Source organism: Corvus cornix, chromosome 5, assembly GCF_000738735.6.
Source record: "Corvus cornix cornix isolate S_Up_H32 chromosome 5, ASM73873v5, whole genome shotgun sequence".
Classification (NCBI taxonomy): domain Eukaryota; kingdom Metazoa; phylum Chordata; class Aves; order Passeriformes; family Corvidae; genus Corvus; species Corvus cornix.
In genome coordinates, this window is record NC_046335.1 from 40945071 (window position 1) to 40963458 (window position 18388).

Below are 18388 nucleotides of genomic sequence, written 5' to 3' on the forward strand. Positions count from 1 at the left end.
GCAAAGAATCTGGAGGAATGGTAAGTGGAAGGGCAGAAGAAGGATGGATAAAGGGCAGGTCAGTGATATGGCACCACTGTAAAACTGAAGCACAGGGGTCCTTTCTGAGATAAGGTGTGCTCCAGATCAGAGGTGACAGCAAAGATCCAAGCAGACAACTTAATCTTGGGCTAGGAAACCACTGAGACCTTCAGAGTGCACTTCAGCAAAGCACTACCACCACTGTCTTCTTCAGGACCTACCACTCAAAACACCCATTTAAGTGCTTTGGAGAAAAGGGCCGGATGCTTTCACCCATCGCAAAGCCAACTCTTCTGCCTGGTGCTATTTTGTGCAAATCAATCCCTCATTCAGAAATTAAAACCAAAATGAGCAGCACTGAAAGACACATCAGAGGAGCTCTGATTGAGGAGAAACCCAGAGCGATGCTGATTGATTACTCCCAGCATGCCTTTCCCCGGAGCAATAATGAAGTACGTGCCTGGGACGGGAGCCCTGAGCAGCGCATGGAAACATCTGAAAAGTTCGCCTGCATCCACAGACCTCCCTGCCTGAGGAGCATATTTAAAGCAGTTCTACAAAGCACTACAGCCAGGGTCTCTCCTGCAAAAAAAACATTCCCTTTCCTTCCGTTCTCCTCCCCTTTAAATCAAGCTGAAACCCCAAATCTGGGAGCACCTCTGCTATGTGTATAATGGTATCTGTCCAACATTCCTCAGTAACAGAATCACTTGGGATGGGGAGGAAAGTGCTGCTCGTCCTGGGCAGGCATAGTGCAAGGGATACAGGGAGGATAAACAATGCCCTTTGGAGGCTTCAAACAGAGCCTACTGCTGGTGCTGAAGGCAGTTGTTTTAATCCTCAGCTGTAAGTCACTGGGAAACAATAAAAGAGAATTAGCAAAGAAAACAATGAGCATTCATGCCTTATTCCTTGACTTGCAGCTGAGAGTATTCAGGGGTGGATGGGAAAACAGGAACAGGAAAACCTAGAGCAGACAGGCTCTCTGCCACTGAGAGTGGCAAAAGCAACTCATCAGCAGAAGGAAGAGTAATGCCCTAATCATAATTTTCCTGCCAGACAAGACCCAAACTCTTTCAGAAATGGTGCACAAAAAGAAATTTTATATTAAAAAACCCAACAAAACAAAAATTACTCTGCATCAGTATGCCCAGAAAAAACATAGCAAGATGATCAAAGGATTCTGTTGTTTGGATGACAAAAAGAAAAAAAATAAAAAAACAAACCAGATGGGAAGAATTGCTTCAGTTTGAACTGGAAGAGTTTTCTTTTAAAACAAAACAATACAAAGGTATTTCTTCACATTAATTCCCCAAAGTTTTGTTTAATCTAAGAAGAAACTTTATTTTTTTTACATTTTCTAACTTAAAAAACACCAAGTACCACAAACAAAACACCACACAAAAGAACCCAAAACCTCTTTTTATAAAATGTTTGGATCTAATTTTAATAGAAAAAGTAGGTTTCATTTTTAAATGTTAAAAAGATCAGCTTTGGCATTTCTAAACCAAAAATACATTACATTAAAAGATCTGGAAGTAAATATATTAATGTTTAGATATGCATATATACATATGTAATCTTACTGTTGGTTGAAACTATTTACTTAATTTTAACTTGATTTCATGAAGATGTATGGTCTCTGTGAAGATTCTTGGATATAAAAGTTTGTGTAATTCCTGTCTTTCATAAAAATTGTTGAGTACAGAGGTGTGATTCACAGACTTGATATACACAGCTGATTTCCTAGCCACGGGAAAAGAACATTAGACTTTTGATCAATTGGCATTACTCTTGATCAATAGAAAAAATACATAGCAAAGGATCAAGATCCCAAGCAGCTCAGACAGCAGTTTGGGATTAGCTTTGTACACCTAACACTCAGGACTGTTGAGTACCCCTGGGGATTTATATTGCTAGTCCTAAACATCTGGATTTACATTTAGCTAGTTTGGAGTTTTCCAAATGAGTTCTTTCCAACTACATCTTGAAAAAAAAAACCAAACCAACCAAAAAACTGCTTTTTAGAAGTCACCATCGCTTATCCCCATTTCCTGAGATGCTTTGTGGAGTATACACAACTTTATCCACCATGTGGTCATACTAAGTCTCCAGGACAGTCAGAGCTTTGCTGTACTGATCTTCAGGTATTTTAAACAGCCATAAATTGTGCCTTACTTAAGTAGTCTGTACTTACAGTCTTTACTTTGAACACTGGCTTTTGGCAGAAGGACCCAGGATAGCAGAATGCCAGCTCCTGGTTCCAATCAGTTCAGAGAGATTTGGCCCTCAGTGCTGCTACCAGATAACATGCAGAATTGGGAGATGGAAAGGGAAATGGAAAAGCAAAGGCAGTCCTGGCAAATGATTACACTTTCCAGTAACGTGATCCATACATGACGCCAACTCAACTTACAAGCCAATAACTTGTGATAAACTTATAGCTCCGTTCTGAGAGCTGAACATTCTTAGCATGGGGGAAAAAAGAACAAACTCTTTCCTTGTTAACTGAGTCCTTGTGGGAGAAATAAGTAAAAGTTGAGGATATTATTTTTAGCTTTCTTGGAATGTACTCTTGGACGTACTTTGCAGCCCGAAATGTTATAAATGGTCCAGGTCAGTTTGAGGAGTCAGTAACAAATTCTGCCTTGCCAAACATGTCCTCTGGACTGCACTGGGTGTCCATCTTTCTCTCTCTAGCCTCAGCAAGGGCTCCCCAGACAGCAGCAAGGATGCCCAAGCCTGATAGTCCTGCTGCAGAACATGGGGAAACCAGTGGTTTGGATAGCCACGAACTCTAATATCCTTTCGTTAACAGCCTCCAGGGAAAAGTGCCAGAAACACTTCCAGGTGGCAATTACACAGAGCCAGTTCACAGGAAAAGCTTCCTCCTACCCTCCTGGGCTCAGGCCTGACTCATGCCATGCTACAGGGAGAGACTAAGCCTGTTAAAGTGCCTAGATAATTTAAAATATCAAGACAGTGCTACAAGCCATCTGAAAATTAGCACCTCGTTAGTGACTGGGCATTTGAAAATAAACCTTTCACAGATGTTTAAAAAAAGGAAATTTATGCTCCTTAAACAGATTTCTTTGGAATATATTTCTATTTGCACATGCTGCTGGGGGTGTTGGTCCACTCATACATGTGCTGTACTCCACTTTTTGGGAAAAGGAACAGCTGCAGACAGTCACATGTTCAGCTCAAGACCTCCATACGTCGGACACTGGAAGCTAAACTACAGCAGAGCGCTGCCATTATAACCCCCTCCATGTCATACAGCCACGAAATGCCTGCATGTCCTCTCTACCTTAGCTCTCCTGCCACGTGCTTCTGAGGACAACAGCCCTGAATGTCCAGCACCAGTGTCCAAGGCTGCTCCTACTTTCTTATCTGCCAAGAACTGTCAACAAATGTAATGTCTGCCAAGGATGCCCTCCCCTTCATTAGAAGGTAACCGGAGCATGAGTCATCTGACAAAGGACAAACCAGACATCAGATTATCATCACCATTATCTTTACTGTGCACAAGCCTGACCTATGTGGAGGCTCCTGTCTCAAAAGAGCTCTCAAGATTTTGCACTAAATAGATGCATCAATGCAAGCAAGACACCTCAGCTTTAAAATGGGTCAGGGCATTCAAGAGTAATAATAAACTTTTTCATACTCTGCAAGTTTAAAAATCAACCAGTTTTCATTTTATTTTCTTTTTAATGTAAGACACATAGAAATTTTTTGATGTGCACTTTTACAAGTGAGGAAAGGGAATTTCTGGATTACTTCTTTCATTTTTTCTTCCCTTCCCCGTTTCTGTTTTGTCACAGAAAGGAGGAACAACGGGGAAAAATGTGAAGATAAACCCTGCAGAATTAAAACTTCTTAATCTTCAGGTTTCTCTGAAAAGGAATGCTAAGTTCCACAGAGCTAGTTTCTACACAAAATAAAATACATCTCCTACAAGAAAAAGCTTATCAGCTGTATTAGCATCTTTATATATAGATGGGGAAGGAAGGCAGAGAGGAATCAAGCTACTTCCCACTGTCAGTATGCAGTCAAAGCACAGAGCTAATAATTGAATGCAAAACTCCCCAAACCCACTTCACTACTTAGAGGGTAATACTTTCCTTATTACTGATTTTAGTAGTATCACCTTTCACTGATCCCAGCTCTTACTCATAAGCCCAAGAATAAAAGCTTCAAATACATGCACATATACCCCTCTTATGTACCTGTTTCCTGAGAAATCTCTATGGTAAGAGAATAGTTCTAGCAGCTTTTAAACTAAGTCCCCAGCTTCACTCAATAGTTTTCAAAATGCAAAATCAAAAGCAAATGTACTTTTGTAGGTCTCAAAATAAGCAATGCAAAGCCTTCACTGCCATTCCCCGTGAAACCCTATCTCAGCCACTCCACCCAGGACATGGCACAGCAGTGAAAGGTAGCTTTGCTTTCCCGTCCTGTCACGTTGGGTAAACCCCATTTTTCCTTGACGAAACGCTTTACCCATGATATAGTCAGTCAAAAAAAGCTTTAAATTACTCTGGCATTAGATATAAGTGGCAGGAACTGTTAGAGCTAATGACAATTTCTTTCCTCCTCCATCATGATTGTTTCCATGTTACACAAGCTCCCAACTGCATAGGGAAAGAGGCACAGCCCAAACCAGTCCCCACATGCACCACAGTTAAGATCAGAAGGATTAGCTCCAAGTCTCTGGGGCAATACCTCTGAAAAGGTCAATCCACTGCTGGCAGAATCAGCTCTAGCGACTAGTTTGAGTCCTCTAGACCCGTAAGAGACAGAAGTGGCAAACACGTGCCACACTGTCAGCAGCCACTTAAAGCCTGATGAGCTTCCTTGCAGCACCTTTGGCAGCAGAAGAGCAGAAATCTCCCACTACCAGCCAAGATCCCAAGTGTTGCTCCTCAGAGAAGGAGCTCACCAGTGGCCACACTGCTGAGAGTTGTTGGAGCGAGACTGAGCAGTGCAGGCTGCAGGAGCCCTGCCTGCCCTCGGGATGCAGGGCTGACCTGGCACTCACCCTTGGCGCTCCTCGCTCCCTCGTTAGTGCGCGCACAATGAGTATCGGCCACGACAGCTCCTGGGACAGTTATAATGTGAGCAGGCTGTGAGCCAAACACGAGGCCTGGGAGTTTGCAGGGAGCTTGGAACAGTGGCTGTTGGGCCAGGAGCATCCCATTTATCTGCGCAGTGTTAGCTCAGGCGTCCCACGCCAGCCGTGTACGTGTCAGGAGTCGTTTGCCGCTTCACTGGTAATCTGAGAACCGAGCCCAAGGGCCATTGCATCGTTCCACACCACTCACTCTGAGTGATATCTCCTCTTGGTGCCACAGTGGACAGCGTTTAGGACACACCAAATCACCCTTCATGAAGAAAAAGCCATGTGAGTGCATTCCCCTGCTATACTGGTGCCAGCTCAAGCCCAGAGTAAAGTAAAGGCCAGAAGGCTTGCCCAGTTTTATCTCTAGTACAAGCACAATTTATCATAGAGGAAGATTTTCTTGGAGACTAATTTTGTTGATATTTGAGAGTAGCACAGCTTCTCCGAACAATTTAATTCACAGTCAAAGTAAAAATTAAAGAAAATTAAAACGTTCTCAGTAAGATATCCAATTCCTTTGGTCAATGCAGCCTCCACTTGTAGGCTTTCATAAAAAACACTGAACCTTTAGAAAGTCCTTACTCCATTCTCACAAAATTGCAGTTTCTTTAAAAGTTGTCAAACTGTTCAACATTTTAATAACAAAAAAAAGTGTATATTGTCAATGCACACACAGATAATAATCATAATAATATTGAACTATTAATATTCTACCAAAAAAAGTGTTTCTAGAAAGTACTTTCTGTTTTTCCACTTCTGTAATCACACCTCTGCATAACACAGATTGAGTATTGTGACATGATTGTGGTAAATGGACCTCAAAATTTGTTTCCTCTTCTTTCTAAGAAGGAATTGGGGTTTTTTCTGCTTTAATTTTTACCAAGTTTGCAACATTATCAGTTGTTGAACAGATTTTTACAGGGACAATCACAAGGAAGCAGAGCATCACAAGGAATCAGAAGTGATGGCAACCACAGGAAGCACAGCTAAAAACTGTATCCCAGTTCAAGAGGCTACAAGAGGATACAAAAGGAACAGTGCCCAAATCTTGTGGTCACATGCACAAGCACACATTCATTCCTCTTCAAGACTTATCTTTTTCCCAGCTCCCAAACCTATGCTTTTCCCACTCCAAGGTCTGCCTCTGCTTTGTGGAGCCAGGGGATTCAGCCTTCTCTGTGCTCATGTTGCTCCAGCTGTTCGTTTGTAGAAGTTGCTAAGTGGATGTGTTTGAAGTTCAGACTAATTTTGGAAAAGCAGACAGTTTCTGCTCATCAACAAGTGACAGTTGCACCAGGGAAAAATACCAAACTTCAGGAGTCCTTTTCCTGAGCTGTTGCGTGTTTAGACTGACCCCTGCTACCCATAGAACTTCACTCCCCAAAATATTGCTGCTCTCAGCCTCGCTTCCTGCAGGCTCAAACATTGCAGGGTAGCTGGAATGTGGTCATCCCCAGCAGTGGGCTCGGCCATCCAGCAGAGCAGAGGAAGCTGCTGGCCCAAACTGGTGCACGCCACTCACTCAGCACTTCAGCTGCAAACATTCATGAATAAAAGGTAGATTGTGAATGAAAAGGGACACAGAGCTCTGTGCCTCTGTCCCATGGCCTGAGCATCCTCTTCAGCAAGGAAAAAAAGGCAAGAAAACAAGCATCATTATTATTCATTATTACTGAGTTCAAGACGCAGGAAAATGCAACATCCTCTGCTCCTGTCATAGTAGCTGGACCTCATCATTTGCTACTTTGCTTCTTTCCCTCATCACCTGAACTAACAAAGTAAGTCTTTTGCACAGCCCAAGGTGGTATACATGCGTACCAGGGGCTACCACTTTCCTTTTGCCTAGGGCTTGCACCAAAACAGAACAACTTTCAGCAAGGGGGGAAGAAAAAGCCACTGTAAAAAAAAATCAGTTTTGAGAAAGAATGTAGCATTATGCCATTTTCCTTATATGGCCACTGTTATCCCATGTGGAGGCACAAACAATAGCCAGCTTGTCAGGGGGTGGAGTAAGAAGAAGGCTTGAGGGAAAAAAAATTTATATATATATATATATATATATATATTCCCTGCTGGCCCTCACCCTCCATTTCTTCTTGGATTTCTTTGTGACTGCACTGAAAGGGGTCAATAGCTCCCAGCTTGAGAAATGCAGCTTTTGAAAGGACAATCACCAGCATCTGTGTTTAAAGCATGCCTTTTACTTCATGGCCTCCCAGCTGATGCAAGGCTTTTTAAAAAGTGAGCAGCAAGATAAACTTTCAGGGTAAAGAAAAAGCCAAGAGTAGAGGAGAAACAGTACCTATCTGCCTTGGGCTTACTGACACTTTCACTGGAACAAAGCTTGACTGGCAAAGCAGGGATGGAACATAAACTGCAGATGATCCAAAGTGCTACGGATCATTACCCCTGGATTCAGTCTCCCCCTCCCCATCCTTTAAAGTCCACTATGAAACCACATGAAGCAGCCAAGCACCAAACTGGAAAAGAGTTTCAAGTGATTAAAAACAATGGGAAAATTAGCACAGGACTCATTGAGCACATCAAAGCTTTGCAATCTTCAGTGTTTAAGAATTTCGGATTTGCCAAACACAGTCAACTTAGTCAAATTTTAATAAGCTTAATTAACTTATCTTGATAATGAAAGACTGGACCAGTGGCTAAGATTATATTTAGGCTTTCTGTTTGAGGAAATACTCCAGAAAACTTATGGCACATTAGAGCCAGGACTTACTGGGAGGGAGGAGGAACAGGATTGTAACCTCCTCCTTTAGCGCCAGAGGACAGAGCCCATGTGGAAGGCTGGCACATGCCCAGTTTTTCAGGACCCCCAGGCTCCATTTCACATTGAAGCCTCATTCAAACCTACAATAGCAATTATATTGCAGTTGCTGTCTGTATTAGGACGTTGTTTTTAATTCACTTTGGAAGTGGATGAATCCACGTGTCTGCACAAGGAGTTTGTACAGCTCAGCTGTTGCTGTACTCTTCAGGTGCAACCCAGCTGAAACTCCATTCACCTGCTTTAGAAATTAACTATTCTCCCTGATAAAACTTTTCAGATTTGAGAAGCAAACCAGCTAAAATGCACAGAAAGATACTCTACTTTGTGTTAACTAAATGCAACCAGTTATAATTCTCCAGCTCAAATCCATTTGACTTTGTATTTATCTGGTTATTTGACTGGAGTATTTCAGTAAACATTAGCAGAAGCCCACAGCATTCAGCTAAGACAAGCCTGAAATTCACAGATGGAAAGGTGCAGTGGTACCTCCAGCAGCATCACACAGAGCAAAAAGGTATTTCATCCTACCAAACTGTCTGAGAGAAAAGCCAAAGAGACCAGAGAATGCTCCAGAAGCACAGAAGTAAATTGCGTCTGCAAGTCTCTAGCACTGGCAGCAAATGACTTTGCATTTCACTTTAGTTTCCAATCATACAATCTTTCTCACAGGCATACAAATACATTAGTCTGTGCCTTATCAGATCCTGAATTACCATTGTAGCAAAGCTCCTAAGTCTGAGAAACGCAGTTCAGAGACGTTTCTGGGGCTGTAATGAGTACTGACAGATAAGCCACACTCAGGCAAACACACTTGCAACTGATGTCTGGTTTAACACAATACAGCCCTAAGCTTCCCTAATATAGCATAGGAAACAGAATCCTCCCATCACGTACTACTAATTGCATCTGCAGTGGTCAGGGGTTGAAAGAGAAGTAAGCAGATTAATTCTATTAGTCTGTGCAATAGTATCCCAAGGGGACAAGGGAAAATCCCATCATTTAAATCAGGACTGGTAAACGCTGCTGGGAACGATGTTACATACTAGTAGGGGATTAAGAGTTTGGACTAAAGGGCCCCATTTTTTCTAGATTTGGTTTCCATGAGTCATAGCAATTAGAACTGCAAGGCTTTTTGTTTGTTTTTTTCACTTACAGATGACCTGATACATCTTTCCTAGTTGAAAACTACATTATTAAATTAATTTCTTACTTAACCCCTTCTCCACAAGATACATTTCTTTATTCCTTTGTCTGAAGAAGTTTTCTGTTTAAATTAAGGTACTTCCAATATAAAATTATTTTAGAACACAAGATCAAAACATTGCCTTATTAATAGCTTGTATGTAATAATTTTCTTTTTTTAGCATACTCCTCCCACGCTTTTAACCTATATTTATTTCAACCTTATGAGCAGACTTGATCCTCTAAAAGTACATTTTTGCTGAGAAACGTTCCCCATGCTGTAAATACATTGTAATGTTTCACCCCTGCAGACATGGCAGGATGTGGTGACAAAGCCCCTCTTGAGCCAAATGAATGGGAAAAGTCCTTTGCTCAATCCAGTGCAACTGAGCCTGAGCATCAGGAGCACTGTCTGCCTTACCTGTGTGCTGCTTTGAAGGGACAGACTTTCAGGGAAATACTTGTTCTCCTCAAAAAGTCAGGCTGCACTGAACACGCATCGGCCAGGATCCTTGCTTCGGGTCTCTAGCGCTGTGATCAAGGCTGGTCAACCTGTCAGAAACAGCAAGGAAAATACATAAGGCACATTCTGGGCCTGAGGAGAAGACTGCCACCTTGTTTTACTTCCTCCTGCTTGGGTAAAGATCAACTCCTTCTTGTGCACCTGAAGGAAGTGAGGGGAAGCACCTCGCAGTGACCCTGCAGACCCTGTCAAGGTCCGGACTAAAGGCAAAATCTTCCTCCTTACTTTCTAGTTCATTAGGCTGACCAGAAAAGGGCTTTGACTGGAAGGCAGGAGGAGCACAGGACTATTTCCAGCAGAATAAGAAAGAAGCAACAGAGTTGCTCTGCATCTTCCCCTCTTGCTCCTCTGCACAGCAGAAGAGAGTCACGCCCAGGAAAAGGTGCTGTGCATCCCCAAAAGGCAAGTTCCAGAGCAGAGGACGGAGTAGGGTGTGATAAAACACAGGTAGTTAAATGTTTAACACACACACTCACCCCTTTCTGTATTGCATGCAACAGACAGGCACACACCTGTTCATCTACTGCATAGATGTCAAAGTACAACTTATTCTGAATGGAGGGAGCCAGAAATGATTGAGGATGAAAAAGAGGGCAAGGTGATGGAGCTGAGAAGCAGATAAGGGTGAAAGGAAGATACCAACAGGTGCTCCAGGGGTGAAAACAATAAGGCAAGCAAAAGAAGGTAAATCAGAGCCTGCAGAAAGGCACGAAAGGCAGTGGGAGAGGAGAAGGGATCATGCCAGATTGTGTCTGTTTTCTGCTTGCAGAAATCAGCCAGACACGGGGCACAGACGTGGAGCCACCTCTTTAACTGAGTGATCACTCCATAACAGCTCCTCTCTGGAGAACAACAGCGAGTCTGGATCTCATTCTCCCTGACAGCTCCAGCTCAGATATGAAGATGGCGCCATGTAAATCCATTTCATGATATTAATTCTCTCCTCTCCAGTCTACCTTGCTGCTTTGCTTTCTTTTGGAGGCCAAATCCTCTGCCCTCCCAGCCACACCAGCACCTCAGGGTCAATGCCAGCTGTCCATATGAAACATCAGGTAGCATCTCTGACCCCTCTGCATCACCCAATGCTTAGCACCTCCTTCAGGATCACGATGAAAATCTGGGAGAGAAGGTCTTTTCGCAGCAACTCCACCCAGCAGCCCCATAAGACACGGAGACAGGCCTGCAGCAGGACATGTCAAGCTCCCCCTCTCTGTCATGCTGTCTGAAGATGACAGCCATACTGAGCTGAACTGCCATTTGTCAATCCAGGGATTACAAAGGCACCTACAAGCCAGCTGGAAAGTGCTTATGTCACACCAGACCACATGAAAGGAAATTCCTCCCATGCACAGGGTATCAGCCCTCTGTCAGCAGCTCCCTGCTCCCCAGCACAGAGGTGTTACTTCACACTCCCCCAGGGTGAGAGAGAGGGTTCAGTGGGAACTTAGGGGCCCTGGTGAGGAGTGCCCCGCAGCCTGGACACTCATCTTACATGCAGTAGGGGGGTAGCATGGTCTAGTGAGCAGAGCAGGGGCCCACCAAGTGGTACTTGGGCAGATGCTCTCCATGCCTGTGACTCCATTGGACTCTTTCAGCACTTTCAGCTGTGGTTCATCCTCCCATGGGTGTTTGCTTACAAGCCTGTTCTCTGCTCTGCACAACCTGGCATTTCAAATACACATATACCAGCCATATCCTGGTTTCTTTGAAGCAGAAGGACAAGTATTTGAGAGATGCAAGTGCTTGTATGTAGAAAATATATATGTCCGTACACTTTTGCACAAAGTGCCTGCTGCCTAATAAAAACATATCCTATTGAACACAGTCTTAGTCCCTTCAGACACAAGGTGTTGCATATTAACTCCCAGCCTTTGAAGACAGTGAGGGGAAAAAGAGAGGTTATTCAGGCTTGTAAAGTGACCCGAAACCACAACATGGAAAGTGTCACAGGCAGGCATACAGAGAGTCATCTAAAATTTGATTCAATGGCATCTTTAGTAGCAATTTTCTCTTTCCATTATGGAAGAACAGTCCTGTCCATGTAGGCAAACCCCATTCGTGCCCTATTACTATTCCAGCTGATGCACCACTGTGATCAGAAGCAGAGGGCTCTAATATATTTAGGGCCACTAATAATGTATTTTTTTTCCTGTGCGTGCTTGCTTGGATGAGAGATTTCAATCATCTCTATTCAAGGAGCATTAAGAAACACAAGATATATCAGGTCATAGAAATCCTCCTCTCCAGTGGAGGACCGTGCCTCTCCTCTCCCCCCTGCTTTGTTTACATGTAATCCAATTGAAAGTGTCTCAAGCAGCAGGAATATTCCCCTTTCTCTCAGCAGACTCCAGAGAAGTCTGACAGAGAGCTGTCTTAAAGACTTGTTGCATGCATAAAGAGTCTGTCTGGTTTGTTTTTTAAAAAATTGTCATTCCTTAGTATCTCACCAGAGCAAAAGCAGTAGCTTGTGAGAAATGTGAATAAAGAAAATAAAAAGCAGGCTTCTCCAGGCTTGAAGCAGAGGGACAGAGATGGATAGCAGCACTAGAGGATCCAACACTCCTCTAGCCTGCAGGTGAATTTTCAGTAGAGGAGTAGGCCCAGTGGACTACACATCATCTGGGCTCAATACATTTTTAATATGAAAACAAAAATAAACAAAAGCTTAACGTGGAATTTCTCCTGGTTGCTGCCCCAGTCTTACATTCTCTCTAATCAGTGCTGGCTGCTATCAGAGACAAGACCCCAGATTAGACATGACCTGACCCGGACCAGCAGCTCACGGGTGCTGCTCCCACAGCACTGCACTGAGCCCCACACCCTTGGGGCTTTAGACTCTGCAGCTCCTGGATTTGATTTAAGGGGCACAAGTGACTCTGCTGGAATTTATCTTTTAAAAATTTCTTTTTTTAAAATCCAACCCTCATCACAACTTCTTCCCCACCTCAATGCTTCTATGCTTTGGGGCCCCAGTGGTGGTATATTTTGCAAATGACTTTTTTTTCCTCTTTGTATATTTGTACAATCACACACATGGAAGTATAAAGCCATTTAATCAAGCATAAGCAATAAGAGTTTGCACTACATACTGACACAAAGATCAGGAGGAACACAGAGCATTCCCATTTAACATTTTATGCATCAGAAATAACACCAAAACTGATGTAAACCAAGCCAATTCCTCATTACTTAACACAACACAAATCTTTGTGCATTAAATACAAGTGAAAGGGAGCTGTGAAGTTGGCATTAGCTTGACAGATGTTGAGATGAGCTGCACCAGAGCTGAGTATCTCAGCCTGAAACAGTGCATGTTAAAAAGGCATCTGCTTATTGTTTGATATGTGTATTTATTTACATAGACGGCTTTGCTGACATGCTGAAAGGTTGGGGAGGGTGGTGTAGGCTGGCATTTTAAGCTCTCAGCAGCCATTCAGCAATCGGTTTGTTATCCTTTGGTCATGTCACAAGCTTCCATTTTATTGCTGAGTGGTGACAAAAGGGGGGAGAAGGGAAGGAACCAGGATCCCCTCCGCTGTGCATACTTAAGTCCCCTCCAGAAGCCCTTAGCACACAAGGCAGCGCTTCCAAGCTCAGCCTCCACAACCATGTTGCCCCTAGGGCTCATCCTCCAGTTTCTGGGGCCTCTGTGCCTTTGATACAGACATGAGAAGAGTCTCTGAAAAGCAAGTCAAACACAGCTCCTTGTGCATAAAAAGAGATCTTTTTTAACAAGAAAGAAAATTAATTAAGTGGGTAAAATCCCACAGGTTGGAGCAGCAGCTGAGGAATTATCTTTCTATCAGGTTGGTAATGAGGACTAAAAAACCTCACACAAACATTAACAGCTTCATATGGGCTCATTGGCATTTCAGATCAGATGTGAGGTTTGGCATTCCCAGGAGCACCAGATGCAGCTCCAGTTACAGACCAGACTATGCAAAAATGCATTTTGCCCTGCTGAAAACAGTATTGTCACAATGTCTGAAAATTAAAGGTACATCTCTATCTACGTAATAACTTCTTCCCACAGAAATTATGCCCTGGGAGAATGTAGGTCACAACATCCAATGCCTCAGGTTGATCTGACTCACCCCTGAAACCTGAGTTTAGATATATAAGTGTGTGTGGGAGTTATTCAACATGCCATGGGGAACAGCCAGCACACATCTAGGTGCACATCAAATGATATGATCAGACACTGGCCAAATCCACCACCTCTGCCCTATTGAATATAATATTAATAATAGAATATGCTGAGTTGGAAGGCACCCATCAAGATCATGGAGTTCAACTCTTGGCCCCATGCAGGACACCTCAAGAGTCAAATCATGTGCCTGAGAGTGTTGTCAAATGCACCTTGAACTCTGTCAGGTTTGTGCTGTGACCACTTCCCTGGGGAGCCTGTTCCAGTGCCCAACCACCCTCTGGGGGAAAAAGCCTTTTCCTAATATTCTACCTAAACCTCCCCTGGCTCAACTGCATGCTGTGTCCTTGGGTCCTATCCCTGGCCACAAGAGAGAAGAGATCAGTGCCTGTCCCTCCACTTCCCCTTGTGAGGAATGAGGTTTCCCCTCAGTCTCTTCTCCAGGCTTAAGAGACCAAGTGACCTCAGCCACTCCTCATATGGCTTTCCCTCCAGACCCTTCATCATCCTCATGGGTCTCCTTTGGACACTCTCTAATACCTTTAAGTCTTTCTTACATTGTGGTGCCCAAAACAGCCCCCAGCACTCGAGGTGAGGCTGCCCCAGTGCAGAGCAGAGCGGGACAATCCCCTCCCTTGCCCAGCTGGCAATGCTGTGCCTGATGCCCCCCCCAGGACATGCTTGGCTCTCCTGGCTGCCAGGGCACTGCTGACTCATAATCCACTTTCTGTCAACCAGGACCCCCATGTCCCTTTCTTGTGGCTCTGCTCTCCAGCCTCTTGTTCCCCAGTCTGTCCACACACCCAGGGATGCCCCATCCCAGGTGCAGAATCCGGCACTTTGCCTTGTTAAACTTCAAATGGTTGGTGAATGCCCAGCCCTCTGATTTGTCAAGGTCTCTCTGCAGGGCCTCTCTGCCTTCAAGGGAGTTGTCAGCTCCTCTTACTTTAGAGCTGTTGGCAGACTTACTTAGTATTCCTTTGAGTCCTGCATCCAAGTTGTTACTGAAGATGTTGAGGAGAACTGGGCCAGAGATGGAGCCCTGTGGAACCCCATCGGTGACCAAATGTCAGTCTGATGTCATCTCATTCCCTATAAGTCTTTGTGCCTGACCTGTGAGAGCCAGTTGCTCGCCCATCCCATGATGTGTTTATCCAGCTGTGTGCTGGATGTTTTGTCCAGAAGGATACTGTGAGAGACAGTACCAAAAGCTCTGCTGAAGTCCAAAGAGATTCCATCTACTGGCTTTCCTAGACCAGCTAGGTTGGTTACCGTATTGTAAAAGGAAATCGGGTTTGACAAGCAACAGTTTCCCCTCATGAAGCCGTGCTGGCTGTGACCGGGGACTGTGTTGTCCTCCAGGTGTTTCCCCACCAGCACTGCTGGCTGCTCAACTGTTAAAACTCACAATTACTATTCAATGCCAATAAAATAATACAGATTTTTTTCCCATACCCTGAAATGGAAAAACTACCTGATCTGTGACCAATAACAAGAATGGCAATCATATTCATGGTAACCACTTCAACAGGGGATCCTACCACAAAGAAGCCACGAGGCCTACTGAGCACCATGCTGAACTGTGACAAACTGTTCAAAGCTACATTTCAGAAATGCTTTAACTTCCCTGGCAACTAAGACAAAGGAATTTGTTCCCTCCCCCAACAAAAGAAAGAAAGAAAGGGAAAGAAAAAAAAAGAAAAATATGTGAACTACTGGCCATCTTTGCCAAAACACGCCTTTGTTCATCTTCCTGCCCCTTTGTTACTGTTCATATCACAAGAGTCCCTTGAGGTCCCACAGAACCAAGCTTCTTACTTTGTGCAGCATAAAAGAGCTCCCTGCCCAAAAAGCTAGCTGACTAAACAAATAAAAAGCAGGAAAAAAAAATAATAGCATTTCCCCTGTTACAGATGGGAAGCAGAAATCCAGAGAGATTTTGGCAGTAAAGATCAGGCAGGAAGCCAGTGAATGAACAGGGAAGAGAACATCTTCAATCTCAAGCTTATTCCTTCAGTGTGGAGATCACTGTTTCTTCCTTTCTCGTTCTCCTGTTTTTCCACAAAATTTATTTCTTTTGCAGCTTGTAAAGTTCATCCTTGAAAGCAAAGTTGACAGTCTACTGATGCTTCTCATTTTCATGGGGAGGAGATTTAGGGATTCTGATGTAAATTAAGCACAAGGAATTCTTAGCTGGCACCCAAAAATTGCCCCAAAGAGGCCAAATGCCTCCCCCTTTAAATGAACAAGTGCTGCAGGTACTGTTTTGTGAAGTTTTTAAATATACCTAATCATGGGGCCTTCAACTCACCAGCTCAGAACCACTTTAGTGCAGGTGCTTCCAAGGAGGATGTTTCGTGTATTACCCATGTGTTATCAGTCAACACACATGGGAAGCCTGCCAGATGAAACAATTATTTTGAAATTGCATGGAAGTGAAATACATCTCTTTTAAATGTTTCACTAATTACACAGACCTACCAAAGGCTAAAGATAATGGAGTATTTCCCTACTACATCTGCCACTCATTAATTCAAATGCCCTCTGTGCACTAAACCTATTGGAAGAAGAAACCAACTGCACTTCTGAGCAATAGGATTAAATTACCTGCCCCAAGGAAGCAGATTGCCTAACAGAAGCATTTGCAATATTAATAGCTACTTCAAATAATTTTAAATAATTGTTTAACAACCATCACTACTTCCTCAGTTTTTCTTGAGTTTGAAATATCTGTAGTGCATAAACGAGTCAGTCTAACTGTTTTTCAAGTTATTCTTTCTTGTTTGACTCAAAAGGATGCTTTCTGTCAGCCTGAATTGTTAATTTAGGTTTACTATTGCTGCTCTCTCCTCTTTCCTTGAATAAAAGGCTGGCTGATCCCTGGGATACTGCAGCACAGCACTTGGGTTTTCGCACTCAAGCTGTCACTCTATTAGCTCTGACAATCTGGCAGTTTTCTATCACACTTTTTAAAGGGTCTCATCTGTCTCTTGTAGCTTTTTCCCCAGATTCACCTGAGAAGGCATGTTGACAGTTTTGGACAGGATGCTCCCAGAATTACAGGAGCATCCAAGGGTAGGAAGAAAACAGACATTCAAGGCAGCACACGCTGTATGTGCGGCAGGGGTGTGTGATTATTACAGCAATTCAAACGTCTGCTGGTAATGAGGTTAGTTTGGAAAGGCTTTGATTCCTGCCTAGGGAATTTAGTGTTGTTTGCTTGCTCCTTGAGAATGCCATGGGCTTCCTCATGCAGTGCTAGATCCAAATATACTTTTGTGTGTTACAGAGTTTTATGTATAATACATGTGTGTGTGATTCTGGTCCTTCAGAAGAATTCCCAGTGAAAAAGCTAGTACAGAATGGGGCACTTCGTGGAGTTGTATAGCTCTTCAACTCTCCTTTGGAATGCATCATTAGTTCTGCATAACTGATATCTCTGTTTATCTTCTTCAGATCCCCTTTCTTTAAACAAACTCCAGATTCCCCCACTCCCAAAAAAAGTCTCTTAAGTCCTGATTGTTTTTCTTGAAACACACAATAATTTTAAAAGGCTTAGCAGGAGTATTTCAAGAGGAAAAAGCACACAAAACCCAATAATCAAGTGATAAAGGCCAAAGAGAAAGCCACAGTCAGCTATAGAAAAGGACATTCAATGTTGTTCCATTATCCTCTTGAAATGAAGAGTTAAATCTTGCAAAATTCCATTCCAGTGCCTGCTACTCTACTTAAATCCTCCTGACCACAGCAACAAAGCCATTATACACCACACATCTCGGCATTTTCATCAAGTTCCCAACATCTAGTACGTGGTTCAAAGGTTTTGGTCCTTCACAGTAATGAATCTTGGGATCAGCACATGAAATCAAACTGCTAGGTGCAAAGAGAAAAGAAAGTTGATTTTCCGAGACGTGGAAGAAACCAACCTCTGCCCTCAAATCCTTCTTTATATTCCCCACTTAGCAGGTCAGGTCTCCTTGCCCACATGTTACATCGTTTCTGCATCGCCTCAGTGTCCAACCTTCTGCTGCTCTTAACTGCTTCCTCCTAGAGTCTGAGGTAGCTCCAGCTGTGCACAGGTACAAATAAGCCGCAATAAAGGTTTGATTTTTGCAAATCACTGAACTTAACCTCTGAATAAAGGCTACCATAGAAGAGTACAGTGCAAATACACCACCTGCCTAAGTCAAAGTAAAGCAACTTTAAAAATTATCAATGAGTAAATTTCCATGGAACATGCAAGCCAGCAAAGTCACACACCACACATGGAAGTAAAGTTTAACTGACTTGGATGGAAAACATGCTGTTATTGAGCGACAGGGCTGTCCACAGCAAAAAACTGAGTAAAGGCAGAGCTGAGCCCTACAGAAGTAGCTACTAGATTTTCAAGTACCAAGGATCAGATACCAAAATGTAAATACTATTAACAACATAAATCTTAAAGGCCTCAAAAGGGCTTCCTCTGTCTGCACAACAGAAAGGCACCTATTAATGACAGAAAGCCAGTAGCTGGAAGGAATTAAGAACATTCAGAATCAGCCAAACAAACAGCTGCACAAGATAAGGAAAAACTCTAAGTTAACACCAGGCAAAGAGATACATCCGTCC

General features: G+C 43.3%; 1 protein-coding gene across 2 annotated transcripts in view; it reads right to left on the reverse strand.

The window, feature by feature from the left end:
- TSPAN18 (tetraspanin 18) overlaps nucleotides 1–18388 on the reverse strand; it is a 121319-nt gene that overhangs the window by 49801 nt on the left and 53130 nt on the right. For both annotated transcript variants that reach the window (XM_039551843.1, XM_039551844.1), the window contains exon 2: nucleotides 9532–9662. The gene's annotated coding sequence lies outside the window, so the exon portion shown is untranslated. The remainder of the gene's footprint in view (nucleotides 1–9531; nucleotides 9663–18388) is intronic.